Genomic DNA, 26,864 nt, shown 5'->3' on the forward strand with positions numbered 1-26,864 from the left:
GTTAGCAATAACCTTTAATGCCAGCACTCAGGAGATAAAGTCAGGTGACTCTGTGAGTTTAAGGCCAGATTTGTGGTCTATGTAGCAGGTTCCAGGTTAGCCAAGCTAAATAGTAATGTCCAGTTTAAAAAACACCAAACAAACACAAGCACAGAAACAGTAACAACAAAAACATGCAGCCTATAGAGAAAGGGAGACAAGTTTAAATTGTGGAAAGTAAAAGTGCTTTTAAAGATGTTCTTCAAAAGAGATTAGCATATTCATTAAGATGCAAAAGGAACCTAGACACTGGCTATCATAAGTTCAAGGTCTAAAACTGTGAAGTCAGTTGATAGACGTTTTCTTAAAAAGAGAAAGCTTGAAGGGTGTGCTAATCACGCAAGATGACCTGAGATGTGTTTTCCACACTTTAAATAGCCAGGCACTAGGAAACTGTTGGAGCCATAGTTCAAAGGGCTCAGTTTCTGTATAAGTTGACGGCAGAGGTTGTTGTTATCTATGTTTCTGATTTTTCAGGCATGCAGAATATAAAAATTCTTATGGAGTATTCTACCCAGATTTTTAAAAGAAAAGCCATACAATATGTACTAGAGTTGTATTTCTCTGAAGAGCCCCTGGGATGGGGATATTACATCCTAGAAATAGAAGGAACATGGACTGTCTGTTCAGGAAAGCTTCAGATAATGATTTGAGCAAACAAAGGAGAGAGGGTATGTAGCAGGCAAATTGCAAGGCCATAGGGAACAAACTGTTTAAGCCTGTTGGAGTTTATTCTATTATATACCATGAATGCTCGATATAGAGCTGCAGGATTTGCATTTTAAAATTTCCTCTGCCAAGTTTCACTTCTATTTTGATTTTGTTTCTTTTTTTTCTGTTTTGATTCCTTCTTTTTATAATAGCAATGTTTATTCTATATCTTTGTAATTCATAACAGTCTTCCAGATTTTACAAGTACATATAGCTAGGAGATTTCCTTGTGCCTCAGTAGAAATCCTGAACTTGGGCTTTATAACAATGACGGAATCATTTAAGACTATGTAGACTCTTGGAGATAGGCTGGGAATACATTTTGAAATATGAGATGTCTTTGGGGGCCTCGGGTAAGAATGTTATGGCTGAAGTTTAAGTTGAAGTTTAGGTTTAAGTTTCAAGTGGACAAGAAGTTAACTTGTCACTGTTAGTATTCATTGTCAGTTTGAGTGGATTTTGAATCACCCAGAGGACTGATGAGGCCCAGACTTGAGTGTATATCTTAGCATATTTCCAGATAAAATAAAAGTCAGCGGAAGCCCATGCTGAATGTAGATGACATCATCTTTATTGATTGGACTAGATAGAAGGAAAGTGTTTTGAGGAAAGCCAATTCCTATGTTTTTTTTTTTCCTTGTGTGCCTTTTTCTTCCTTGATGTGAACTGCTCTATTTTGTCATTGCCTCTTGGCCACATCTCAAAGAAACCACAAGATCTAGTATATATTTCTAATGATTGTTTATGTTAGATAGCTCATCACAGTGATCTGAAAATAGCTATACATCTCTTTTGTTCTGTAGAAGTCCTCAGTAGACTGGATGACACCTACTCACATTGCTATGAAGACACCATTTTTACCATTTTTTTTTGAATGATAGTTTTTTTCTCCACATGACCTCAGAAAAACACCTAGAAGGAATACTTTACCAACAAGTTCAGTATGCATTAACCCAATCAAGTTGACACAAATGATTAGCAAACACAGATCCTAATGAACCTAATTCCATTATATTTTATCTTCTACCCTTTAAATTTACTGTTAAAGCTAAATTCTAGTAGAATATTAATCTCATTTGTAAGTACTGGAACTGACTATTAGAAATTTACTGCTTTACCATTGAGGGGCTATGGCCATATTTCAGTGGTAAAATGTAATTAGTGTGTAGGGGACCCTAGTTTGGATCCCTAGAATTTCCTAAAAATAAAAAGACATTTTGAATTTCTAACTCTCATATTCCTTCTCTCTATTTCCATGGATTTTGAATAACCATTTCCATCAAGTTTGTATCAATGTCTTATGTAGCTTTTCAAAATGAACTATTGCCAATCAAATTGTTATTCCCGTTGCAAAAACGAAGATCAATAAAGTGTTATGAAGTAGATAAAACAAAGCCCCATTTATTACATGAATTTCAATTTTAGCAAGTTCTCCTACATAAGTTGCTCCAGTTTAATTGATCTAACCATTCTTGTTCGGTACCAGAAATGTAAGTTAGAGAAGCTTCTTAGTTTATTCTTCAGTATATAGTAACTACATCCTATTTAGCAATATACATGATGCCTGTAGATGTCACTGTATCCTTATAATTCTTTTCAGAAATTCAGCTACTGCATTTCTTCCCAGTTCAAATGTATAAAGAGAGATGGAATTTATTTTCGGTTTTTAAACAGAAATTGAAAGGCAATATCACTCACAATGCAGAGAGAAAAGTAATCAAGTCGTAATATGTTAGAAACCACATGACACACGAACATGCTCATTCTCACACACACACATTTTTGCTCAGAAAAATGATGTTAATGGTGACTAATGAATCAAATATTTTTTTCATTAGTGAAATGGATAAATTTGTAGATTAGAAATAATCTGGTGAAAAATGTGGCTTCTATATAACTTTTTAAATATTAATAAAAGACTTTAAAGTCACCTAACACTCTTGTTAACAAATCATATTTTCAATGATACTTTATGAGCTTTTAGGACGTCTTAAATAAATTTTATGTCTTACAAACAAAAATATGGAAATTATGCTTTTCTCTGGATTAGTTAATGGCAAAGGATGTAGAAATGAATAAGGTGTGTTTTTAAAAAACTGTTGCTTGCTTTGGCAGTGTTTTCCCTGAGAGCTGGACTTGGCTAATGCTCAAGTACTCTGTATGAGTAATTCATTGTCCTTCCCCCTCAGTTGTGTTATATAATAGTTCGCACATAGGATGGGATGCTATATATATAAAAAAATCATGACACCAATGTAAGAATTTCAGGAGATCAAAAGTGGAATTAAGATACTGAAAGTAGAATACGCATGTTGAAAGGGTAAGAAATCAATTGGTGTGGGTGCTCAGATTTTGATAGTCTTCTTTGCTTTGTACTGCAAAACTGTGGGTCAGCATTTGTTTGATAGCTGTGCTCCTTTCATTAATTTAGGCCTAAAGCTTGTGTTTTGCACAACTTGTAGCATACCAAAGTCTTTCATGTGGGAAGAGTAGGATAATAGGAAATGATTTAGGTGCCTCATTAAGGTCTAGACAGTCATTGTATGTCACTGAAACGGTTCTTTACTCTCTCGGCCAATGATTAGAAACTCAGGAGGTCGTGAGCAAGTAATAATGCCTAGATTTTCAAAGCAACAAAAATTGGGGGGAATGTTGATCAGTTAGTACAACCAGAGTTTTGAGGGTAGAATTTAGAAGTGAATGTGGCCTGTGTTATCCTAGTTTGTTTCTGATTGTCAAGTTATGTATGCATTCAGATAAATTCCACATCACCAATGGGATGATTACAGAGTCACATCCTTCTAGACATAGGTCTAGAAAATATTGAAGGAATACCAAAGAAATCATGGAGACCCACATGTGAACAACCCCCCCCCCTTTTTCTTTTTTTTTCTTTTGGTTTTTTTTTCGAGACAGGGTTTCTCTGCAGCTTTTTTAGAGCCTGTCCTGGAACTAGCTCTTGTAGACCAGGCTGGCCTCGAACTCACAGAGATCTGCCTGCCTCTGCCTCCCGAGTGCTGGGATTAAAGGCATGCGCCACCACCACCCGGCTTACCCCCCCCCTTTTAAAAAAATAAAAGAAAATCAGATGTCCTGAGGCCTACCTATTTCTGCTAAAGATTAGAGAAGTTGTGCTGTCATGAAAAGATACTATGATCTTTTTAGACTACAATTTACTTCTTTACAAATTAAGCCATATGTCTAAGTGATCTGTTTCTTTTGTTGTAGTTTAAAAAATGTTAAAAGCTATGTTTGTGCTTAATCCAATGAAGACTGTTTATACTGTATTTATTATTTTCTTTTGTAGGATTTTTATTTTTCTTCACAAAATGATACAAAGTCATTTTACAAATTCTGGGATACATATTTCAATTCATGCTTATTATATACTTAAAAGATATATGCTAACTGCATTTTAAACTCCCATGTGAACACGAGCTTCTCCTAAATAACTCTTATACAGGAAGCACAATCTTTAGATCTTTCCTTAGCTGTTTAAATAACTTTGAACTCCAGCTAGACATTGGCCTTGCTGTTTGGAAGACACTCATGGCAGGTTACTTTCACTGGGGGAATGAAGAGATTTAACTTCGTAGGAAAGTCGTACCATCTTTTGAACATTTTGATGTTCGTCTGCAAACAAGAATTAAAAGAGGTCAAAGAGAGCTTTCTCACAGAAAGCAAGCTTAGTAGCAAGAAAGGACAGAAGGGTCAAATGATGGTGCTACAGGTAACAGAGACCAGAAAAGAGGATTAAGGACTGAGTCCTAAAAGAAGATTGAGGAGAGAATACGCTAGCTGAATTTCTTCTTCATTTAATATTATACCATATTGATCTGGCAGGAGCAGGATACTGGGTCAAAATACCTTGTCAAGGTATAAGACCTTCTTGCTTTTAGTTGAGAGTATTGAGCCCTCAGACTTTTGGAAATCATATTCTGGTTATTTAAAGGAAAATGCAGGAAGAGTTATTTGATTGTTCTCAAGCTAATTTTTCCCTTTCGAGTCATGAAGAAAAAATTTTAGGAAAGCATCTGTCTTCCAAGCCAACACTTTTCTAGAAACGTGTAAAGAGGCACTTGGGGCAAACAGATTATTGAACTTGGAGGGCTAGGATGATTATCTGTATAGCTAACTCCTATGATGGGAATACTTAATAGACTTAATTCAAATATGCATCTGGAATTTTTAAACTACATTTCAAAGAGGGAAAACATTTGAATACCTGAAAATTAACAGCATTATACTCTTAGTCCCCAATAATATTAGAAAGTCCAAGAGTCATATCAAGGTGGATTCAAGAGCACCAAAGCAAAAAGTTAAGCTGTATCAAAGAACTGAAAAAATAACACCTTTGCAATGTTGTTTGATTGTAAAGCTTACCATAATTGCTTGCAAAGGGCTGAGGCACGGTTATCTAATGGCACTGCAGGGACAGTGGATAATAACCTTCTTTGGTATTTTTAAAGCTAACTTACAAGAATTGGATCCAATATTTGATTAAAGTCCTGTTATCTTGATATAAGAAAAACTGTTTTGTAGCACATCTTTGAGTTGAAATGAAAGGTTTAGCTGTTCATGTAGGATGTTAGTATTGGTGATGTTTGCCCAGTTGACAAAGTCTAGGGCTTAGGACGAGAAAACAAAATTTATGACAGTATATGGCATCTGACTATCCTCAATACTTCATTTGAATCCAGAATTTTAGTTGTTTATGAAATTTGTAGTATCTTAAATATAAATTTCTACATGATGATGCCAAAGAAATTCTTTTCCCCCTTCTGTCCTTAACTCAGTTCATTGGTTATTTATTCATTCATTACAAAGATATTTATTTAAGATAAATTATGAACCAATAATACAGTTGAGGTTTTGACTCCAAGATGATCAGACAAATCTGTATTCAGGAATTCTCAGAGAATCAGAATTAGAAAAGCAAGAGGATATACGATTATGATGGATTCTAGGACAGAGACAAGAAGCCTTGGTGGACTGAACTGAATTGAATCATAATCAAGTAGTTCATTAACTGAACAAATGTAAGACAGAGATAGTTGCTGACATCATTTAGTAATCTTATCTCTTGCCCTTGTGTGTTATTGTTGTACAGTACATTTAAGATTGTATTATAATTATTTATTTATCCCTTCTGTTTTATTTGGATGCCTTAAGAACAACTCTGGTTTGTTTTTGTTTGATTGTTTTAAATCATACTCTATTCCTAGGTTTCTCAGTGTGGTTGGAATTCAATATATATATATATATATATATATAATAAATTATATAATATATAAAATTATATTTATCACATGTAAATGCATTATATATTATTTCTATAAAATTCTAATTTATTATATGTATAAAATAAAGAATAAACATAATAATAAGGAGATAATAAATGAATGGACAAGTATGTATAGCTTGATTAAACCATTACACAATATGGATATTTATTGAAATACCACATTCCTCTATTAGCATGTACAATTTCTGTGTTTTGTGTACTGTTTGAAAATGAAACAAATTTGTCTAAAAACTAACCAACAAAGTAGAGAGAAATCATTGTATTGTATGCTACAAATAATCTATCAATATATCTAAATTTATCAACCTATCCACGGATGGCTATATCAAATAATAAAGTCTTTATTCCATTGGAAAGTTTACACAAGACAGTATTTTTAGTTACACAATGAATTTTCATTAAAGAATGGCTCCTTTCTTTATGAAAGGCTGCTTTAGAAAGTCTCTAACTTTATACCAGATAACGGATTATGGTTAAAATGTCACCAAATCCTGCATACTGTATGAATTTTTAAAAATGGATAATGACAAATTGTGAATAGAAGTTCCTTAGTTCTGGAATATTTTCTGAGAAATGAGGAAGTCTACTTAGAAGGAAGACTCCAGCTATGAAGCAGAAGGCATGGGTGCCAAAGTTTTCTCTCCTGACATATTGATGAAGCAACTTTATGTAAAATGGCAGGAGCAGCAGAGAAGGAGACATTGCTTTTAAATTTTTAATTAGAAAGGGAAAAGCAATTTATTTTTCCTTTGTGTAACTATTAGAGTGGAATGAGATTATACTTTAGACAGATAGTTAAACTATAGACTAGAGAAGGGGCCTTGTAAGTGTCTGGTCAACAGGAATAGCATTAAACCAGACATAAAGCAAGATTTTATAAGTTATTGTTCAGAAGAGACTGAAGTTACTGTTTAGTCTGTCAGAGATGTTGGAAAGATACAGAAGTAGGGAATGAGTGGTTGCAAAATACATTCCCAAGTATTATGGCCTCATCTAGCAATGACCTTATGCCATGGCTCTTGTGTAGGCAGTGGCCAAAGGGATATAAGTTCTCAGAGGTTTCTGCAGGAAATGCTAATGTTGTTTAAGGCAAGGGTAAGAAGGTACAGTGGATGCTCCCAGAAATTAGAATTCTATTGATTGTGGCAAGGTATATTCAATGCCTATATCTTATATCATCCCCATAGCAAATCACTTAGAAGTGGGCCAGAAACAAGAAGCAATAAGATGTGTGTAGGGAAGTTAGAATTAAATTATCAAAATAGTGGGACTTCTTAAGAAAAGTCTGTGTGCTGTTGCAGAAGGTGCTTGCTACTGTTTAAGAGTGTTGTGATCTAGCTGCCCTCACTCCCCCTGACCAATAGGGGAACTTCCTTGTGGTCTGTAATTGACAAGGATGTCTGTGTTCTTTTTGTCCTGTGGGTCTCCACAGAAGGAGTAGAGGTATAAAAGGTTGCTGGGAAAACTAAAGGTTGTTGTTCTTCCACCTGAAAAGAAGCCTCCGTGTCTCAATCCTGGCACCTGCCGCCATTCTTGGCTATCCAGGCTGCACTGGCCACAGCAAGTGGAGGTTCCACCGAGATCTGGAAAGTGGGGATTCATGAACAGGGTCGCTTCAGCCACCGGCTAAATCAAGGAGCGTATTGGGGAAGCTAAAGTGTTTTTATTTTTCATCCCCAGAGATAACTCTGAGGGGCATCCTCCAAAAGATAAACAAGTATAAAGAGGCAGGAGGGTGAATTGAAAGGCCTCAAAAAGTAACTGAAACTCTTAAAGCAACAAGGCACGGAAGTAACAAGGAAGACAGCCAAAGATTTGTACAGGAAGTGTAGCTGGAGTGGCGGGGCTGCGTCCTACCACCCGGCTAGCTTTACACCCGAAATAATTACACGGAAACTGTATTTATTTAAACACTGCCTGGCCTATTAGTTCTAGCCTCTTATTGACTAATTCTCATATCTTGCTTTAACCCATATTTAGTAATCTGTGTAGCACCACGAGGTGGTCGCTTACCAGGCAGATTCTTAACCTGCGTCCATCTCAGAGAGGAGAGGCATGGCAACTCACTATGGCGACTGCCTCGAGCATCTGCCTCACTGCCTTCTACCCAGCATTCTGTTCTGTCTACTCCGCCTACCTAATTTTCTGTCCTCTTAAAGGGCCAAGGCAGTTTATTAATCAATGAAAGTAACACATAGACACTCCTCCATCAAGGAGGGGGTTTAAATGTTCCAGACTAGGAACAAGCCAAGTCAGATTAAAATGAGTATGTGTGTCTTCATTCCCAGAGATGCTCTGAGGAATAGTCTCAGAAAGATTGGTCAGTAGGGAAGAAATAAAAAGGAGGCAAGAAGGTGAATTAAGGGCCTCAAAAGATAGAATGTGTAGAGATCTATGTTATTGTGTTGATTGTGTTGTCTTTTGTATTCTGGACTGGAGAAAGACATTTGATTCTGGGAAATGCTAAGAAAAGTATTTTGACTTTAAAATACAGGCCTAAGGATTTGATGCTTTGGAAGAGTTTCTGCTTTTGTCTCCACAGAGGATGAGAAACTGTGGGTTCATTGCAAATTTACACGGTTTGAATCACCGAGACCCCTTGAAATGTTGATGTAAAATACCCCCAAGAATGCAGCATCCCCACTCAGCAGGAAGTAGCCAGACAGGTTGATGACACCCAAACTCCCTAAAAGATTGTTAAAGTGGGGCCTCTTCAATGGTTCCTAAGTAGGAGCAACAAGCCTGCTTCCCTGAGTTCTGCTCCACTCCATGCAGCAGTTTGGATCCAGAGTGAGTGCGGCTGGGGCTAGAAGGCAGCTGGAGCAGAGCTTTGCCACCACAGCTACTGCTGCCAGACTTGTTCTCTCCCAGACTGTGCAGACGGCTGAGACTGTCAACCAGCAGGCTGAAAGAGTCAGCAATGCTTTGGACATTCAAAATGATCTTAATGGACATATTAAATTGGGCATATTGACCTCAAACCAACAAGTGGCTCTGCTTCAGAAGTAAGTGGACTATCTTTGGACTTTGCAACAATTAATCATGTTATGTGAGCTACACATGACACTGTATTGCATGCTTCTGCTACTGTTATGGAACTCAACTGTCATATGAAAGGGGTTTGGAATACTGCTTTTGTTAATTTTACCACCCAGTTAGTGCATGCTAGATGTTTGCAGTGGCTCATTGGCACTGTCAGTCCTGGGGACACTTGGTTTAGGGCTATGTGTCTGGGTAGCCACAGATGGGCAATACTTTGAGGGCAGGATGCTACCTAAGACAGGGAATATTAGAGGGCTATTCCCCATGACAGGCAAGGTATTCCACCCAAAGTAACAATAAAATAAAACGGGGGAGTTGTTGTGATCCAGCTGCCCTCACTCCCCCTGACTGACAGCCGAACTTCCTTGTGGTCTGTAATTGACAAGGATGTTTGTGTTCTTTTTGGCCTGTGGGTTTCCACAGAAGGAGTAGAGGTATAAAAGGTTGCTGGGCAAAATAAAGGTTGCTGTTCTTCCACCTGAAAAGAAGCCACTGCGTCTCAATCCCTGCACCCCCACCCTGCCAGTCTCAGCTATCCAGGCTGCGCTGGCCTCAGCAAAGAGCACCTGAGTTCAGTTTCTCAGCACCCGGTTTTGGTGGCTCACAACTGCCTATAACTTCAGCTCTAGATCTGCTGCCCTCTTCTGCCCTCTGTGGGCACCTACAATTACATATCTGCAACCCTTATACAGACACACATATATACATAATTTAAAATAAAAGAAAATCTTAGGGGCCATAGAGACAATTTAATAGTTAAGAACACTTGCTGTTTTTGCAGATGATCCTGGTTCAATTCCTAGCACTCACATGGCAACTCACAACTGTCTGGCACTCCAGTTACAGCCCATCCATTGCCTTTTTCGGGCCCCCACAGACACTGCGCACACATGTAGGTACATGCATGTGTACACACACACACACACACACACACACACACACACACCAAAATAAAATAAAACATTTTGAAAAGAGAGAGGTTATGTAAAAGGCACTATTGATGCTATATCCCAATTCCCTCCTTCACTTAGTGTTTCCACAGCCCTGTTATGTGAATATGTTACACCCCAAATCACAAACCTCAGTCGCCACCATAAGACCCATGCCAGTGCAAAAATAAAGCCTTAATTGTGAGTTAACTCAGATCTCTTTGTCCATCCTAAGCGGCAGCAACAGCAGCAGCACTAGGAACACTGTAAAATAAACCTTGGGCATTTATGTATGTTGAAAGACCCTAATTTCTAGGGTTCAGGGAAGGATCCCCCAGACTTAATAAGCTACGCCAATGGATGCAAACAGCAAGAGGATTCTTTAATATCAAAGGCACCAACGGGGAACTCAGTACTCCAGTGAGACTGAGCCCCCTTGGTATTCTTCCAGCAAGCATTTATAGGGTCTCATAGTTATATAATAGGGAACCATAGCAACAGCAAAATCATTGGCCAACTCAAATTAACATATGGGTGGGATCAATATCAGGATGAAAACAAGTCTAAAAGGATAAAAACAAGTCTAACAAAATAAAAACAAGTACATTTCCTTTTGGTAGAAATGGTCCACAGCACTCACTGATAAGGCTATTGTACAGTAAACTGTCAGTATTCTCTGGTTCAGCATATCTTATAACCTATATTAACTGTACAGACTGTGCACTTAAAGCTGTTACCAAGTTTTCAGAACCTTAAGAACAAAAACAAGTCTAAATTAAGCCAGTTTTTAGTCAGTCTCTGCCTCCTGAGCTTTGATACACAAAGGACAGGGTGTTTTTTTTTTATCAAGACTGGCTCCTGCCGCCCACAGATATCCTGTTTTGCCCCCTTGGCAGGTGCAGCTGATCTCAAGGCTGCTTCTGCTACTCATAGGTATCCTATTTTTCCCTAGGTGATCACAAAAATATCATAAAAACATCTTTTTTTGGGGGGGAGGAAAGGGTTTATTTGGTTTACATTTCCATATTGGTGTTCATCACTGAAGGAAGTCTGGACAGGAACTCAAACAGGGTAGGATCCTGGAGGCAGGAGCTGATGTCAGGTTCATGAAAAGGCACTGTATACTTACTTTCTCCCCAATGGCTTTCTCATCCTGTTTTCTTTATTTTATTAAAAATTTCTGCCTCCTCCCTGCCTCCCAATTACCCCCCTCCCTCCTCCACTCCTCCTCCCTCCCCTGTCCAGAGAGCAGTAAGGGTTCCCTGCCCTGTTGAAAGTCGAAGTTCCTCACCCCTCGATCCAGGTATAGGAAGGTGAGCATCCAAACAGGCCAGGACCCCCAAAGCCAGTATGTGTAGTAGGGTCCAAATCCAGTGTCATTGTCCTTGGCTTCTCAGCAGCCCTCATTGTCTGCCATGTTCAGGGAGACTGGTTTTATCTCATGCTTTTTCAGTCCCAGTCCAGCTGGGCTTGGTAAGCTCCAAATGGATCAGCCCCACCATCTCAGTGGGTGGGAGCACTCCTCGCAGTCCAGACTTCCTTGCTCATGTTTTCCTTCCTTCTGCTCCTCATTTGGACCTTGGGCGCTCAGTTCGGTGCACCAATGTGTTGCTGTGTCTTTATCTCCATCCATCGCCAGATGAAGGTTCCCTCACGGTCCTGACTTTCTTTCTCATGTTCTCCCTCCTTCTGCTCCTCGTCAGGACCTTGGGAGCTCAGTCTTGTGCTCCAATGTGGGGCTTAGTCTCTAGCTCCATCCATCGGCAGATGAAGATTCTATGGTGATATGCAAGATAATCATCAGTATGGCTATAGGATCTGGCCTTTTCTGACTCCATCTCCTCAGCTGCCCACGGAACTAGCTGGGGGCGTCTCACTGGATACCTGGGAACCCCTCTAGAGTCAAGTCTCATAATAATCCTAAAATGGCTCCCTTAATTAGGATATATGCTTCCCTGCTCCCATATCCACCCTTCCTATATCCCAAGCATCCCATTCCCCCAAGATCTACCTATCCTCTCCTTCACGCTTTGCTCTCCCCATCTCCCCTTGCCCCCAACCCAAACCACCCCCAAATCCCAATTTTTGCATGGCAAACTTGTCTGCTTCCAATATCCATCCAGGAGGATAACTATATGTTTTACTTTGGTTTCACCTTCTTATTGTCTTCTCAAGGATCACAAATTATAGGCTCAATGTCCTTTATTTATAGCTAAAAGCTGATTATGAGAGAGTACATCTCATGTTCATCTTTTTGGTTCTGTGTTACCTCACTCAGAATAGTGTTTTCTATTTCTATCCATTTGCATGCAAAATTCAAGATGTCATTGTTTTTTACTGCTGAGTAGTACTCTAATATGTATATTCCAAAGTTTCTTCATCCATTCTTCCACTGAAGAGCATCTAGGTTGTTTCCAGGTTCTGGCTATTACAAGTAATGCTGCTATGAACATAGTTGAACAAATGCTTTTGTAATATAATAGGGCATCTTTTGGGTATGTTCCCAAGAGTGGAATTGCTGCGTCCTGGGGTAGGTTGATCCCGAATTTCCTGAGAAACTGCCACACTGATTTCCAAAGTGGTTGCAAAAGTTTGCAATCCCACCAGCAATGGATGAGTGTTCCCCTTACCCCACAACCTCTCCAGCACAGGCTATCATTGGTGTTTTTGATTTTAGCCATTCTGACAGGTATAAGATGGTATCTCAAAGTTATTTTGATTTGCATTTCCCTGATAGCTAAGGAGGTTGAGCATGACCTTAAGTGTCTTTTGGCCATTTGGATTTCTTTTGTTGAGAATTCTCTGTTCAGTTCAGAGCCCCATTTTTTTAAATGGGTTAATTAGCAATTTGAAGTCTAGTCTCTTGAGTTCCTTATATATTTTAGAGATCAGACCTTTGTCAGTTGCAGAGTTGATGAAGATCTTTTCCCAGTCAGTTGGATGCCTTTGTGTCTTAATGACAGTGTCCTTTGCTTTACAGAAGCTGCTCAGCTTCAGGAGGTCCCATTTATTCAATGTTGCCCTTAATGTCTGTGCTGCTGGGGTTATACGTAGGAAATGGTCTCCTGTGCCCAAATGTTGTAGAGTACTTCCCACTTTCTCCTCTATCAGGCTCAGTTTGTTCTGATTAATATTGAGGTCTTTAATCCATTTGGACTTGACTTTTGTGCATGTGATAGAAATGGATCTACTTTCATTCTTCTACAGGTTGACATCCAGTTATGCCAGCACCATTTGTTGAAGATGCTTTCTTTCTTCCATTGTGTACTTTTGGCTCCTTTATCAAAAATCAGGTTTTCATAGGTTTGTGGGTTAAGATCCGGGTCTTGTATTCGATTCCATTAGTCGACTTCTCTGTTTTTATGCCAATACCAAGCTGTTTTCAATACTCTAACTCTGTAATAGAGTTTGAAGTCAGGGATGGTAATGCCTCCAGAAGTTCCTTTATTTTATAAGATTGTTTTGGCTATCCTGGGTTTCTTGTTTTTCCATATAAAGTTGATTATTATTCTCTCAAGGTCTGTGAATAATTTTGTTGGGACCTTGATGGGGAGTGCAATGAATCTATAGATTGCTTTTGGTAGAACTGCCATTTTTACTATGTTAATCCTCCCAATCCATGAGCAAGGGAGATCCTTCCATTTTCTGGTATCCTCTACAATTTCTTTCCTCAGAGAATTAAAGTTCTTGTCAAATAGGTCCTTCACTTCCTTGGTTAGAGTTACCCCAAGATACTTGATACTATTTGTGGCTATCGTGAAAGTTGATACTTCTCTGATTTCCCTCTCTGCTTCCTTATCCTTTGTTTATAGGAGGGCAACTGATTTTTTGGAGTTGATCTTGTATCCTGCCACGTTACTGAAGAAGTTTATCAGCTGTAGGAGTTCTTTGGTGGAGTTTTTTTGGGTTGCTTATGTACACTATCATATCATCTGCAAATAACGAAAGTTTAACTTCTTTCCAATTCGAATCCCCTTGATCCCCTTATGATGTCTTATTGCTATTGCTAGATCCTCAAGCACCATATTGAAGAGATAAGAGGAAAATGGACAGCCTTGTCGTGTTCCTGAATTTAGTGGGATGGCCTTGAGTTTCTCTCCATTTAATTTGATGTTAGCTGTTGGCTTGCTGTGAATAGCCTTTATTATATTTAGGAATGACCCTTTTATCCCTAATCTCTCCAAGACCTTTATCATAAAGGGGTGTTGAATTTTGTTAAATGCTTTTTCTGCATCTAATGAGATGATCATATGGCTTTTATCCTTCAACTTGTTTATATGATGGATTACTTTGATAGATTTTCGTATGTGGAACCAGCCCTGCATCTCTGGGATGAAGCCTACTTGATCATAATGGATAATTTTTCTAATGTGTTCTTGGATTCGGTTTGCCAGTATTTTGTTGAGAATTTTTGTGTCGATGTTCATGAGTGATATTGGCCTGTAATTCTCTTTCTTGGTTGAGTCTTTGTGTGGTTTTGGTATCAGGGTAACTGTAGCTTCATAAAAGGAATTTGGCAATGACTGTTCTGTTTCTATATTATGAAATACCATAAGGAGTATAGGTATTAGGTCTTCTTGGAAGTTCTGGTAGAATTCTGTATTGAAACAATCTGGTCCTGGGTTTTTTTGGTAAGGAGGTTTTTGATAACAGTTTCTAATTCTTCGCTACTAACAAGACTATTTAGATTGTTCACCTAGTCCTGGTTTAACTTTGGTATGTGGTATTTATCTAAAAAAACTGTCCAGGAGACTGCCATGACTCTCCTCAGTGAGCGAGATGCGATGAAGCCAGCAACCAGGTCAGATGTGCTGAATCTTTCCGGGTGTCTACATCCACAGGTTGTTCCTAGATGGGGCTTCCTGGAACAGGAAGGTCAAGAAGCTTGCAGAATCGCATCCTAAAGTTCTCTATGACACAGTTCCCATGATGTGGCTAAAACCCTGTAAGAGGTCAGACATACCCAAGCGGCCAAGCTACGTGGCTCCCCTGTACAAGACAAGTGAGAGGAGAGGCACTCTGTCCACCACAGGCCACTCCACCAACTTTGTGATCGCCATGATTCTCCCCTCCGACCAGCCCAAGGAGCACTGGATCGGGCGGGGTGTGGCCCTGCTGTGCCAGCTCAACTCCTAGCTGGAAGGCGTCCTCGCCGCCACCTACCTCTGGTTAGACTGAGTAGATCACGTGGTACTGTTTAGACTTTGTTTGGACTTCAATAAACTGAACTAGCATAGCAAAAAAAACAAAAACAAAAAAAAAACTGTCCATTTCTTTTACATTTTCCAGTTTTGTGGCATAGAGGCTTTTGTAGTAAGATCTAATGATTCTCTGAATTTCCTCGGTGACTGTGGTTATGTCCCCCTTTTCATTTTTGATCTTATTAATTTGCTTGTTCTCTCTCTGCTGTTTGATTAGTTTGGCTAGGGGTTTGTCAATCTTGTTGATTTTCTCCAAGAACCAGCTTTTGGTTTCATTTATTCTTTGGATTGTTTTCTGTGTTTCTATTTTGTTGATTTCTGCCCTCAGTTTGATTATTTCCAGTCTTCTATTCCTCCTAGGTGAATCTGCTTCTTTTTTTTCTAGAGCTGTTAGGTGTTTTGTTAAGTCTCCAATGAGTGCTTTCTCTGTTTTCTTTAAGTGGGCACTGAGTGCTATGAACTTTCTTGTTAGCACTGCTTTCATTGTTTCCCATAGGTTTGAGTATGTTGTGTCTTTGTTTTCATTAAATTCAAGAAAGACTTTAATTTCTTTTTTTATTTCCTCCTTGACCCAGGTGTGGGTCAGTAGTTGACTGTTCAGTTTCCATGAGTTGGTTGGCTTTCTGGGGGTAGCGTTGTTGTTGAATTCTAATTTTAATCCATAGTGATCCGATAAGACTCAGCTGGTTACTAATATTTTTTGAAACTGTGGAAGTTTGCTTTCTTACCCAGTATATGGTCAATATTGGAAAAGGTTCCGTGAGCCGCAGAGAAGAAGGTATATTCTTTTCTATTTGGGTGGAATGTTCTATAGATGTCTGTTAAGTCCATTTGGTTCATTACCTCCAATAAGTCTTTTAATTCTGTTAGGTTTCTGTCTGATTGACCTGTCCATTAGTGAGAGAGGAGTGTTGAAGTCTCCTACTATTAATGTGTGTGGTTTGATGGCTGCCTTGAGTTCTAGTAATTTTTCTTTTACGTAAGTGGGTGCTTTTGTATAAGGGGCATAGATATTCAGAATTGAGACTTCATTCTGATGGATTTTTTCTGTTATGAATATAAAGTGTCCCTTTCCATCTCTTCTGATTGATTTTAGTTTGATGTCAACTTTCTTAGAAATTAGTATGGCCACACCTGCTTGTTTCTTAGGACCATTTGCTTGATAAACCTTTTCCCAACCCTTTATTCTGAGTAGATGTCTGTCATCTACTCAGTGGTTGAGGTGTGTTTTTTGTAAACAGCAGAATGTTGGATCCTTTTTTCATATCCAATCTCTTAGCCTGTGCCTTTTTATAGGTGAATTGAGTCCATTGATATTCAGTGATATTAATGACCAGTGGTTGTTAACTCCGGTCATTTTGTTTCTGGTAGTGGAGTTTGTGTGTTACCCTTCTTTGAATTGTGCTGGTGAAAGGTCGCTAGATGTCTGAGTTATTGTGGGCATTGTTGGACTCCTTGGTTAGTGATTTTCCTTCTATTACTTTCTGCAAGGCTGGATTTGTGACTACGTTTAAATCTGTTTTTGTCCTGGAATATCTTGTTTTCTCCATCGATGGTGAATGCAAGCTTTGCTGGGTATAGTAGTCTAGGCTTGCATCCATGTTCCCTTAGTGTCTGTAGCACATCTATCCAAGCTCTTCTGGCTTTCATGGTTTCCACTGAGAAGTCAGGTGTAATTCTGATAGTTTTCCCTTTATATGTTACTTGACCTTTTCCCTTGCAGCTCTTAATATCTGTTCTTTATTCTGTATGTTTTGTGTTATGATTATTATATGGCGTGGGGATGCTTTCTTTTGATCCAGTCTATTTGGTGTTCTGTAGGCTTCTTGTTCCTTCATAGGAACATCCTTCTTTAGGTTGGGGAAGTTTTCTTCTATAATTTTGTTGAATATGTTTTCCAGGCCTTTGACTTGTAATTCTTCTCCTTCTTCTACCCCAATTATTTCTTAGGTTTGGTCTTTTCATGGTGTCCCAGATTTCCTGGATGTTTTGTGTTAAGAATTTGTTAGATTTGTTTTGTTCTTTAATCTGTGAATTTATTTCCTCTATAGTATCTTCAGAGTCTGAGATTCTTTCTTCCATCTCTTGTATTCGGTTGCAAATACTTGTCTCTGAAGTTTCTGTTCATTTACTCAGAATTTCCATTTCCAGTCTTCCTTCAGATTGCATTTTCTTAATTACCTCCATTTTATTTATCAGGTCTTGTACTTTTTCCCTTACCTGTTTGATTGCTTTTTCTTGTTTTTCTTGTTTTTCTTGGGTATCTTTGAGAGATTTATTTATTTCATCTACCTTTTTGTTTGTCATCTCCATTTCTTTATGGCAGTTTTTTACCTCCTATTTAAGGTCCTCTATTATTTTCATAAAGTACTGTTTAAGGTCGGTTTCTTCTATATCTTCTGGAGTAAGGTGTTCAATTCTTGTTGTTTCAGGATGACTGGATTCTGGTGATATCATGTTGCCTTTCATGTTGTTGGAGGAGTTCTTGCATTGGCACCTGCCAATCTCTTCCTTCAAATGGAGACTGGAGGTGCTTGGTGTCTTAGACCAATCTTTGCTGTGATTGAATCTGGTTGGATGTCCTCAGTGCAGGAGCAGGAGCTATTCCTTGTAGCACAATCTGAAGGAGCCCGCACTTCCTTGCCAGAATCCTCAGACCTGCCTGAAGGGCAGCCTCTCACCCCTCTGGGTGGATGGCCTTGGTACAGGAGAAGGACACTTGAATATACTAGGGAAGGCTTGAGAGAGGCAGGGGCGTGAGAACCAAAGACAAGCCTGCAGCAGGAGCTGGAGGAGGGGGTCTGTTCTCTCTTCCAGGGCAGGTTGCCCTAGGGTCACACACACTTACCAGTCCAGATGGAACTCCACTGCACCAGACCAGGGATTCCTGGCAGCCCAGGGACACCGCCCCTCACAAAACATCTTAAGATGGAAACTAGGGTTGGGGGTCTTTCAATGTGAAGAAGCTTGGGGTATTCCAAGCCACTAAGGACTCAGTCAGTGTTTGGTCCCTGCTCAGAGATTGGCTTGTTTTGTGTCGGCAGCAGAGATGGTTCTGATTATGGGACCAAACTGTTTTTCTTTCTTGGGTTCTTTTTTATCTTTTTAACTCTAATTTTGGGACCAGAGCGATTATCTTTGGTATGCTCTGGAACTAGGGGCTTAGTGTGTTCTTTTGGTCCTGGTTTCAGGGTCTGGGTACTTTTTTCCAGCTCTAGGTTCAGGGATAAAGTGTCTCTTACCACAACTCTAATCCCATTTTCAGGGTGTGTTTCTTTCACTGGGTTGGAGCTGGCAGCAGAGACATTCAGGGTCTTCATAGAGGCTGCAGATCAGGGCTATTCTGGGGCCTGGGTCTCTCAACAATACTTTTCCTGAGGATATGCAACACACATCTATCCACCATAGATAGGGATCCTACAACAGACAAAAGAATGGATATCACCAAAGTTCAATTTGATGAACCAATGAGTTTTTTTGAGGCTAACTGTAGGAGTATGGGTAAAGGGTTACTTACAGAAGCAGAAATGACTCAAAGACAGCTTCATCACTAAAGCCTCCTTCAACTTGGGTGGTAACTCACAAATGCTGAGAATCTGGAGTACACTGAAAAGTATGCCAGTAGCTCAAGAAGTTAGCAGGTGTCCTTCTCAAGTGATTCAGTTGATCTAAACCTTTTCCAGGCTGCTTATTTTTTCCCTACTTCTTCCAGGCAGCTGGTTTAGTCTCAGAAAATACTCTTTATACTTTGGCTTGTCTAAGAGTGACTATTAGTGATATTATTGTTTTCTCTTGGGAAGAATGGGCCTAGAGAATCTGGTCAGTTTCAGGAACTTCCTGAAGTTATTTTAAGTTTTTTACTCCCTGTCTCAAGGAGCTTCCCTGGGAGACAAGATGTTATAATCTCTGAGAAAACTGTTGCACCCAGGCCTACCTCCAGTTTTTGCTGTTATCTGCTTTGTGATTGCTTTTACCCATGGCCTATTTCCAAAGCACTGGTAGAAGAAAGCTAGAATTTATAAAACATTATATCTTATACCACCTCCTTTCCAGTGGTGGCTGATGAGGTAGCATGAAAGCTCTGTTGACTTATTTTACAAAATGGAGAACGTTGAGGAATAATGAATATTCCCAGTTACTTTATTGGTTTGAAGCAAGTGAGGGACTTCTTAAAAATAACATTCTGTTTGCTTTGTCTGTATTTCTTTTCTCATTATCCTTTCCATTTTCTTGGGCGTAATACCATTCAGTTTTTAGAATGAATGTATAAGTCATGTATAATTGTGATGCCTTCACATATGAGGGACACCAAAAACCTAATAATCAGTTCCATTCACATACAATGCCTTGAAAATATCTTGACTTTGAATGCATGGGAGTTGACTTTAGGATAAACAAATTTTGATCACTTTGCCGTATTTTCTTAATAAACAACATTAATATTTGAGTTGTACTCTTTCTCATTTCTTCTACAGTAGAAGAGTTATATATTTTTTATTTTCCTTACTGATCTCCTTTAAAACCTCTCATAACGAGACTAATGTTTAATTCATATGTGTTTTGTGTACTAATAATAAGAATATTAAGGAGAGACAAAAGAAAAATAAAAATGTGTCTAACTCTTCAGAAATCTGTCATTTAGAAGTATGAAAATGCACTTTTAATTAAAGTGAATCACATTTTAAGGCAGGATGGGAAAGACAGTTTTAAATTTGGAGAGTAAATACCTTTAGAGCTTGAGAATGTATCTTAATCATAGAGTGGCTGTGTAGCATGTATGAGGCTCTGGGTTCAAAGATCTCTATCCTCAGAGGGTCAGAGTTTGCACTGTTAAATATGATAAAAGATAGTATTGGAGACAGTCTACTGACAGGACAACACAAGTTGTAAAGGTATTTTTCTCTTATTCAAAATTCTTTTTTCCCAGTGACTATCAATGATTATTCCTTAACAATGCCAATTAATATGTTTTTAAAGCAATTGACTACAGTTAAAAGTATTCTATTATTTTAGGTCTTTATCCAAAATGGTGATATTTGTAAGCATCTCCATCATTCCTATTTATTTACAGATCCTAATTTGACCACACATAACACTCAACACACCTAAATTGTGACTACTTTTTTTAGTTACATTATACCTTATTATATTTTTATGTTTCTCTATTATTTCTACATTTTCTACTAGAAGCCGGTAAGAATGGGGACTTTGGCTTGCCACTACATAGCTCCTTGAGAAGTGACTGGTATATATTAAGCATTTGATAAATATTTGTTGAATCAAATAATGAATAAAAGATGACTGTGCATAAGGTTAATGCAAAACACCTGGAAAGGAATTGATATGCTTCTGTGAAATTCATTCTAAATATTTAAACTCTTGTATAGTAATCATAGATTGTGAAGCATTACAGAATAATGAAGGCAATAAAAACTTTCTCATTTTTAACTGGTTATAATCCTGAGTTAAAGCTCTGGGTTTGCAATTTTTTAGCTGTTTACTCTTACAGGGACATTTGGCATGTCTCAAGCTAAATGTTTTTGTCTAGATATTAGAATGAAAATGACTGCCTTAAAATGCACACACATAGATGTCACAGTTATTGGCTATGAGATTTTGGCTTTCTCTCATTACTTGAAATTACATGAACAAGACGTTTAGAAAATAAGTTTACTTGTTAAGAATTTCAAAAAGCTTTCCCAGGCTTTTGAAGGACTGACTTGTTTAACACACATATATATATGTGTGTGTGTGTGTGTGTGTGTGTGTGTGTGTGTGTGTGTGTGTATAATTGTTGAATAAAAATAGAAAAATCGGCCAGGCATAGAAGCATGGGACTTTTAATCCCAGTACTCAGGAGGCAAAACTGTATGTATGTTCAAGGCTAGTCTGGTATACATAGTGCATTCCAGGTTAGTCAAACCTCATAATGGAAGACAGCCTCAAAAGTTAAAAAAAAAAAAAAAAAACAAGAAAAGGAAAAGAAAAGATAAAACAAAACAAGAAAACAAATAATTCCTTGCAAAAATTATACTATATTTTCCAAAGTCATAATCTGTTGAGAGTAAATTTAAATTTTAGATATGTGAATATAATATCTGTAAACGTTGTTTCCAGATACCAAGAAAAGTAAATCAATGAAGGAAGTATCAACTATGTTTTTATATTTTTTTGGTTTGTTTTCAAAAACAAGGTCAAGTCTAAGTAGTAACCCCTAATAACCCAGGGTTGGTTTAGATCTCACCATGTAACACAGGCTGGCCTGAAACTTTTGATCCTGCTTTCGCAGCCTCTACAGTTATGGGAATACAGATATGTACCACCTTCTCTGGCTCCTTGTTGTTATTTTCAAGGGGACCTAGTGAGTATACAGGTATACATCAGAAGTATATATATATATATATATATATATATATATATATATATATATCTGTGTGTGTGTGTCTGTGTATAATATAAATGTATATGTATATATACAGTGACTATTAGTGGAAAAGTGTGTGTGTGTGTGTTTATTTTACCTGTAATTCTGCTCCCATGAAGATGATCAAAGTTAGTTTAATTTGGACCACTATTCCTAAAGATTTTTTAAGATAAATTAGTTGTACATAAGACTGAAGACTGTTTTCTCCAAACTTTTTTCTGCAAACTATTAAGGATATGATTACAAGTGGGTATATATTGTTGACAATGAAGCTGTTAATGATTTAAAATAAACTATGCAATAATCATGATAATGATGCTTTGGGGCTTAAAACAGGACAAATGATATCAAAACCAAGAACTTCTTAAATTAATTTCAAGTGACATTGTGACAAATAGAACAAATAGACACAGGTTAACAATATTTTTCATCAGTTGTTTTTATAGTAAGGCATTTTAAAGAATGATTTTAAAACTGAAAGGGCTTAACAAATATTTTGTAATTAACCAGTTAATAACCCTTACTTAATTGGCAATTTAGTTGATGACCAGTTAATTGGATGTCAGAAAATCAACTTTTTGTTTTTAAAATTTAATTACAAATTTTCTGAAAGAATATTTTTGTCATGTATGTCCAGAAAAGTGATGACCCATTTTATATTTAAATAAATAACAATCTATCAAATTATGTAACCTTTATAAAATTATTTTAAAGTGTAAAAGATCTATGCATACATGACAAAACCTTGGGAGGTTTCAATTGTTTCTCCTAATTCCAAAATGATTTGAATGTAGGCTATTTTTTCTTTGGAGAAATTTAGAAGACTCTTTCTGCCTGCTGCCTTGCTTATGACCAACTATTTATTATTGATAGTAAATTTCCTGTTGATTTAGATAATGTTTTTCTGTTCCTTCATTTACTTTTTCCTCATTTGTCAATATTATATGATCCCTTATAATGAACCAGGTCATGTGGAAAAATTCCTGCCCTCTAGGAGCATATAGTCTTGAGACAGAAACAGGTGCCTAAATAACTTTGGGAGGTGTTGTGATCCAGCTGCCCTCATTCCCCCTGACTAACAGGGGAACTTCCTTGTGGTCTGTAATTGACAAAGATGTTTGTGTTCTTTCTGTCCTGTGAGTCTCCACAGAAGGAGTAGAGGTATAAAAGGTTGCTGGGCAAAATAAAGGTTGCTGTTCTTCCACCTAAAAAGAAGCCTCCGTGTCTCAATCCCAGCACCCCCCCAACCAGTCTCGGCTATCCAAGCTGCACTGGCTGCAGCAAGTGGAGGTCCCACCGAGATCAGGAAAGTGGGGATATGTGAACGGGGTCGCTCCAGCCACCTGCTAAATCGAGGAGCATATTGGGGAAGGTAAAGTGTTTTTATTTTTCATCCCCAGAGATAACTCTGAAGGACATCCTCCAAAAGATAAACAAGTATAAAGAGGCAGGAGGGTGAATTGAAAGGCCTCAAAAAGTAACTGAAACTCTTAAAGAAACAAGGCACAGAAGTAACAAAGGAGGTGTTGTGATCCAGCTGCCCTCATTCCCCCTGACCAACAGGGGAACTTCCTTGTGGTCTGTAATTGACAAGGATGTTTGTGTTCTTTCTGTCCTGTGGGTCTCCACAAAATGAGTATAGGTATAAAAGGTTGCTGGGCAAGCTAAAGGTTGCTGTTCTTCCACCTGAAAAGAAGCCTCTGTGTCTCAATCCCGGCATCCCCTGCCAGTCTTGGCTATCCAGGCTGCACTGGCTGCAGCAGGGAGGGGGTGACAAGTGAGCATAGATGCTGTAATATTTATTGAACAACTTTAGCCACACTATTGCCCCAAATTTCCAAATATGGATAGGTATAGGTGAGTAGATGCCATACAAGACACATTGTGAGGTTTAGAATGTGAAGTTAAATTAAAGTTAAACTGAACCTGATGGTATACACTTGTAATTCCCGGAATTCAAGAAGCTGGAGCTGGAGGACCATGAGTGTTTTGGTCACTGTTGCACTGACATGAAGAGACACCATGACAACTCTGAAAGGGGCCCTGCACAGCAGGGCCTCCCCCACACAGTCCCACACCCAAACACCTGCTTTTCACAGATATATCCTTTATTAATCAGAGAAGAAAAGATAAAGTGACTGCTTTCTGACTTGGGTAAACAACAGCAGCAAATGACCTTACAGGTCTTATTTATTTTTTTTAATTCTTTATGTTTTATAAAAAATTTCCATCTCCTCCCCTCCTCCTCCCCCTTCCCTCCCCTCCCTTCCACCCATACCCCCACTCCACCCCTCTCCAAGCCAAAGAGCCATCAGGGTTCCCTTCCCTATGTTAAGTCCAAGGTCCTCCCAGCTCCCCCTAAGTCCAGAAAGGTGAACAATCAAACTGACAAGGCTCACAGTGAGCCCGTCCATGCTGTAGAGTTCAAGCTCATCGCCGTTGTCCTTGGTTTCTCAGTCCTCCTCCACCGTCAGCCACATTCAGAGAGTCCGGTTTGGTCCCCTGTTCCATCAGTCCCATTCCAACTGGACTTGGTGGTCTCCCGTTAGATCTGTCCCACCGTCTCAATGGGTAGACGCGCTCCTCACAGTCCTGACTTCCTTGCTCATGATCTCCCTCCTTTTGCTTCTCATCAGGACCTTGGAGAAGGGGAGGTTTGTGTTAGAATGGACTAGGGTGCTGTGGTAATGAAGGTAGGGGATGAGGGAGAAAGGGAAGGGGATGAGAGGAAAGGGGCAGGGGTATTTGTCCCAAAGGGACAAAAGACTGCATCTGGATAGAGGGAGACAGATGTGATACCTAGGCAAATGGGAGTTTACAACGGTAAAGGGGAAAACTCCATGTTAGGATGAGGTATTTAATTTTAATTAGGTATGTTAATTAGGTGAAAGTGAACTTTTGATCGCTGGACTTCATTAGTCAGTCTCAAGAGGAGAAAGTGGGCAATTAAGGGAATAGACCTCAGTGGCTAGCTTTAGGAATGTAACTAATGGTTTGTAGTAAAGAAGAGAGAATGGGGGAGAATAAAAGGCCTGGCAGAGTCACATGATTAAATAGGCTAGTGTCCCTTAAAACTCTTTTTAGTTAATTAATTTATTCCCTACCTCAGTTTGCCTCCCTCCTCTCTTATTAGCCCCTGCTCCGAAACTCCCCTATGTCCCTTCCCCATCCACCCCTCTGCTGTTTCTACTCAGAAAAGGGAAGGCCTCCCTTTTATATCAGTAAAACATGGCATATCAAGATGCAGTAAGACTAATCACCTCCCCTCGTATTAAGACTGGACAAGGCAATCCAATATGAGGAATAGGGTCCCAAAAGCCAGTAAAAGAGACAGCTCCTGCTCCCACTGTTATGAGACCCACAAGAAGACCCAGCTACACAGCTGTCACATATATGCAGAGGGTCTAGCTCAGTCCCATGTAGGCTCTCTGGTTATGGGTTTAGTCTCTGTAATCTCCTATAAACCCAGGATCATTTATTCTGTGTGTGTCTTCTCATGATGTCCTTGACCCCTTTAGCTCCTACAATCCATCCTTCACCTTTCCACAGAATTTCCCGAGTTCAGACTCATGTTTTGACTGTGGATCTCTGTGTCTGTATCTATCAGTTACTGGGTGACAACGTGTCTCTGATGACAGTTGGGGGTAGGCACCAATCTATAAGTATAGCAGAATGTAGTTAGACATCATTACATTGACATTTATTTTTTCTTTTTTCCAGTAGTTTTTGTTTCAATCCTAGGTCTCCGTGCTATCCAGCCTCTGGGTCCTAGTGCTCCAGGCATATTAGGGTTGGGCTCACTTTCCTGACATGAGTCTCACATTGAACCAGTCATTTGTTGGCCACTCCCATAATTTCTGTGCCATCCTTATCCCAGCATATCCCATAGGCGGGACAGACTGTATGTTGAAGGTTATGAGGCTGGATTTGTGTCCCAATACCTCCACTGGAAGTCTTGTCACATCACAGGAGATGGCCAGTTCAGGTTACTTATCTCTTATTGCCAGGAGTCTTATTTGGGGTCATCCTTTTAGGTTCCTGGGAATTTCCCTTGTACTAGGTTTCTATTTCCTCTTGAAATGTCCAGCTTTTCCAGTTGCCCTTCTCAGTACTCTCGTACTCTAGTCCTCAGCTGGATCCCTCATATTCTCATTGTCCTCTGCCCACAGTCCACCTATGAAATATATCCCATTTCCCCCTCCTAGGGAGATCCAAGTCCCCCCCTCAACCTGAGCCCTTCTTGTTACCTAGCCTCTCTGGGTCTGTGGGTAGAAGCATGAATATTCTTTACTTTACAGACAATATCCACTTATAAGTGGGTACATAACATGCTTGTCTTTCTAGGTCTGGGTTATCTCACTCAACATGATTTTTTTTCTAGTTCCATCCATTTGTTTTCAAATTTCCTTATGTCATTGCTTTTAGCACCCAAGTAATACTCCATTGTGTAAATGTACCACATTTTCTTCTGATTTTGTTAATTTGAATATTCTTTCTCTACCATTAGTTGGTTTGTATAAGGGTTTGTCTATCTTGTTCAGTTTTTTATAGAACCAACTCTCTGTTTCATTGATTTTTTTTTGTATTGCTTTGTTGAGATAAGGAGGTACAAAGCTCAATGAAGAAATTATATAATCAGATCACATTGCTATAAATGATATTGCCAAACACATTAAACTTCTGGAGAGTTAATGATTCTTTTCTCTCTTTTCTTTGACTCCCATTGCTAATGATAAAGTCTCAGTTATTATTTCATGATGATAGATGATATAGAACCTTACATTTATTTACTTAAATATCATCATCCATATACTCACTTATAAGTAGATATTAGCTGTTAAGAGAAGAAAAAAAAATATGCTACATCCCACAAATTCAGACATGAGGATTCAAGGGGGACATTCAGATCTTCCAAGGAAAGTGAAAATGAAGATATGAAATATCTGGCTGGGGGCAGGTAGAGATGGGATTGTGAGGGATCAAGTGAAGGCCAGTGGGGGTCAGGTGGAAGTAGAGCACTGAAAGCAATGTTTGAAGCAGGCGTAATTTTAGGGTCAGGTAAAATTCTGGCGTTAGGGAAACTCCCAGGAATCTACAAAGATGACCCCATCTAAGATTTCTGGCAATAAGGAATAACTAGCCTGAACTGGCCAACTCCTGTGTTCATCCATGACTATCTGTGGAGAGTTTGAGACACGAATCCAGCCACATAA

The sequence above is a fragment of the Arvicola amphibius genome, chromosome X (assembly GCF_903992535.2).
Source record: "Arvicola amphibius chromosome X, mArvAmp1.2, whole genome shotgun sequence".
NCBI classification, from domain to species: Eukaryota; Metazoa; Chordata; class Mammalia; order Rodentia; family Cricetidae; genus Arvicola; species Arvicola amphibius.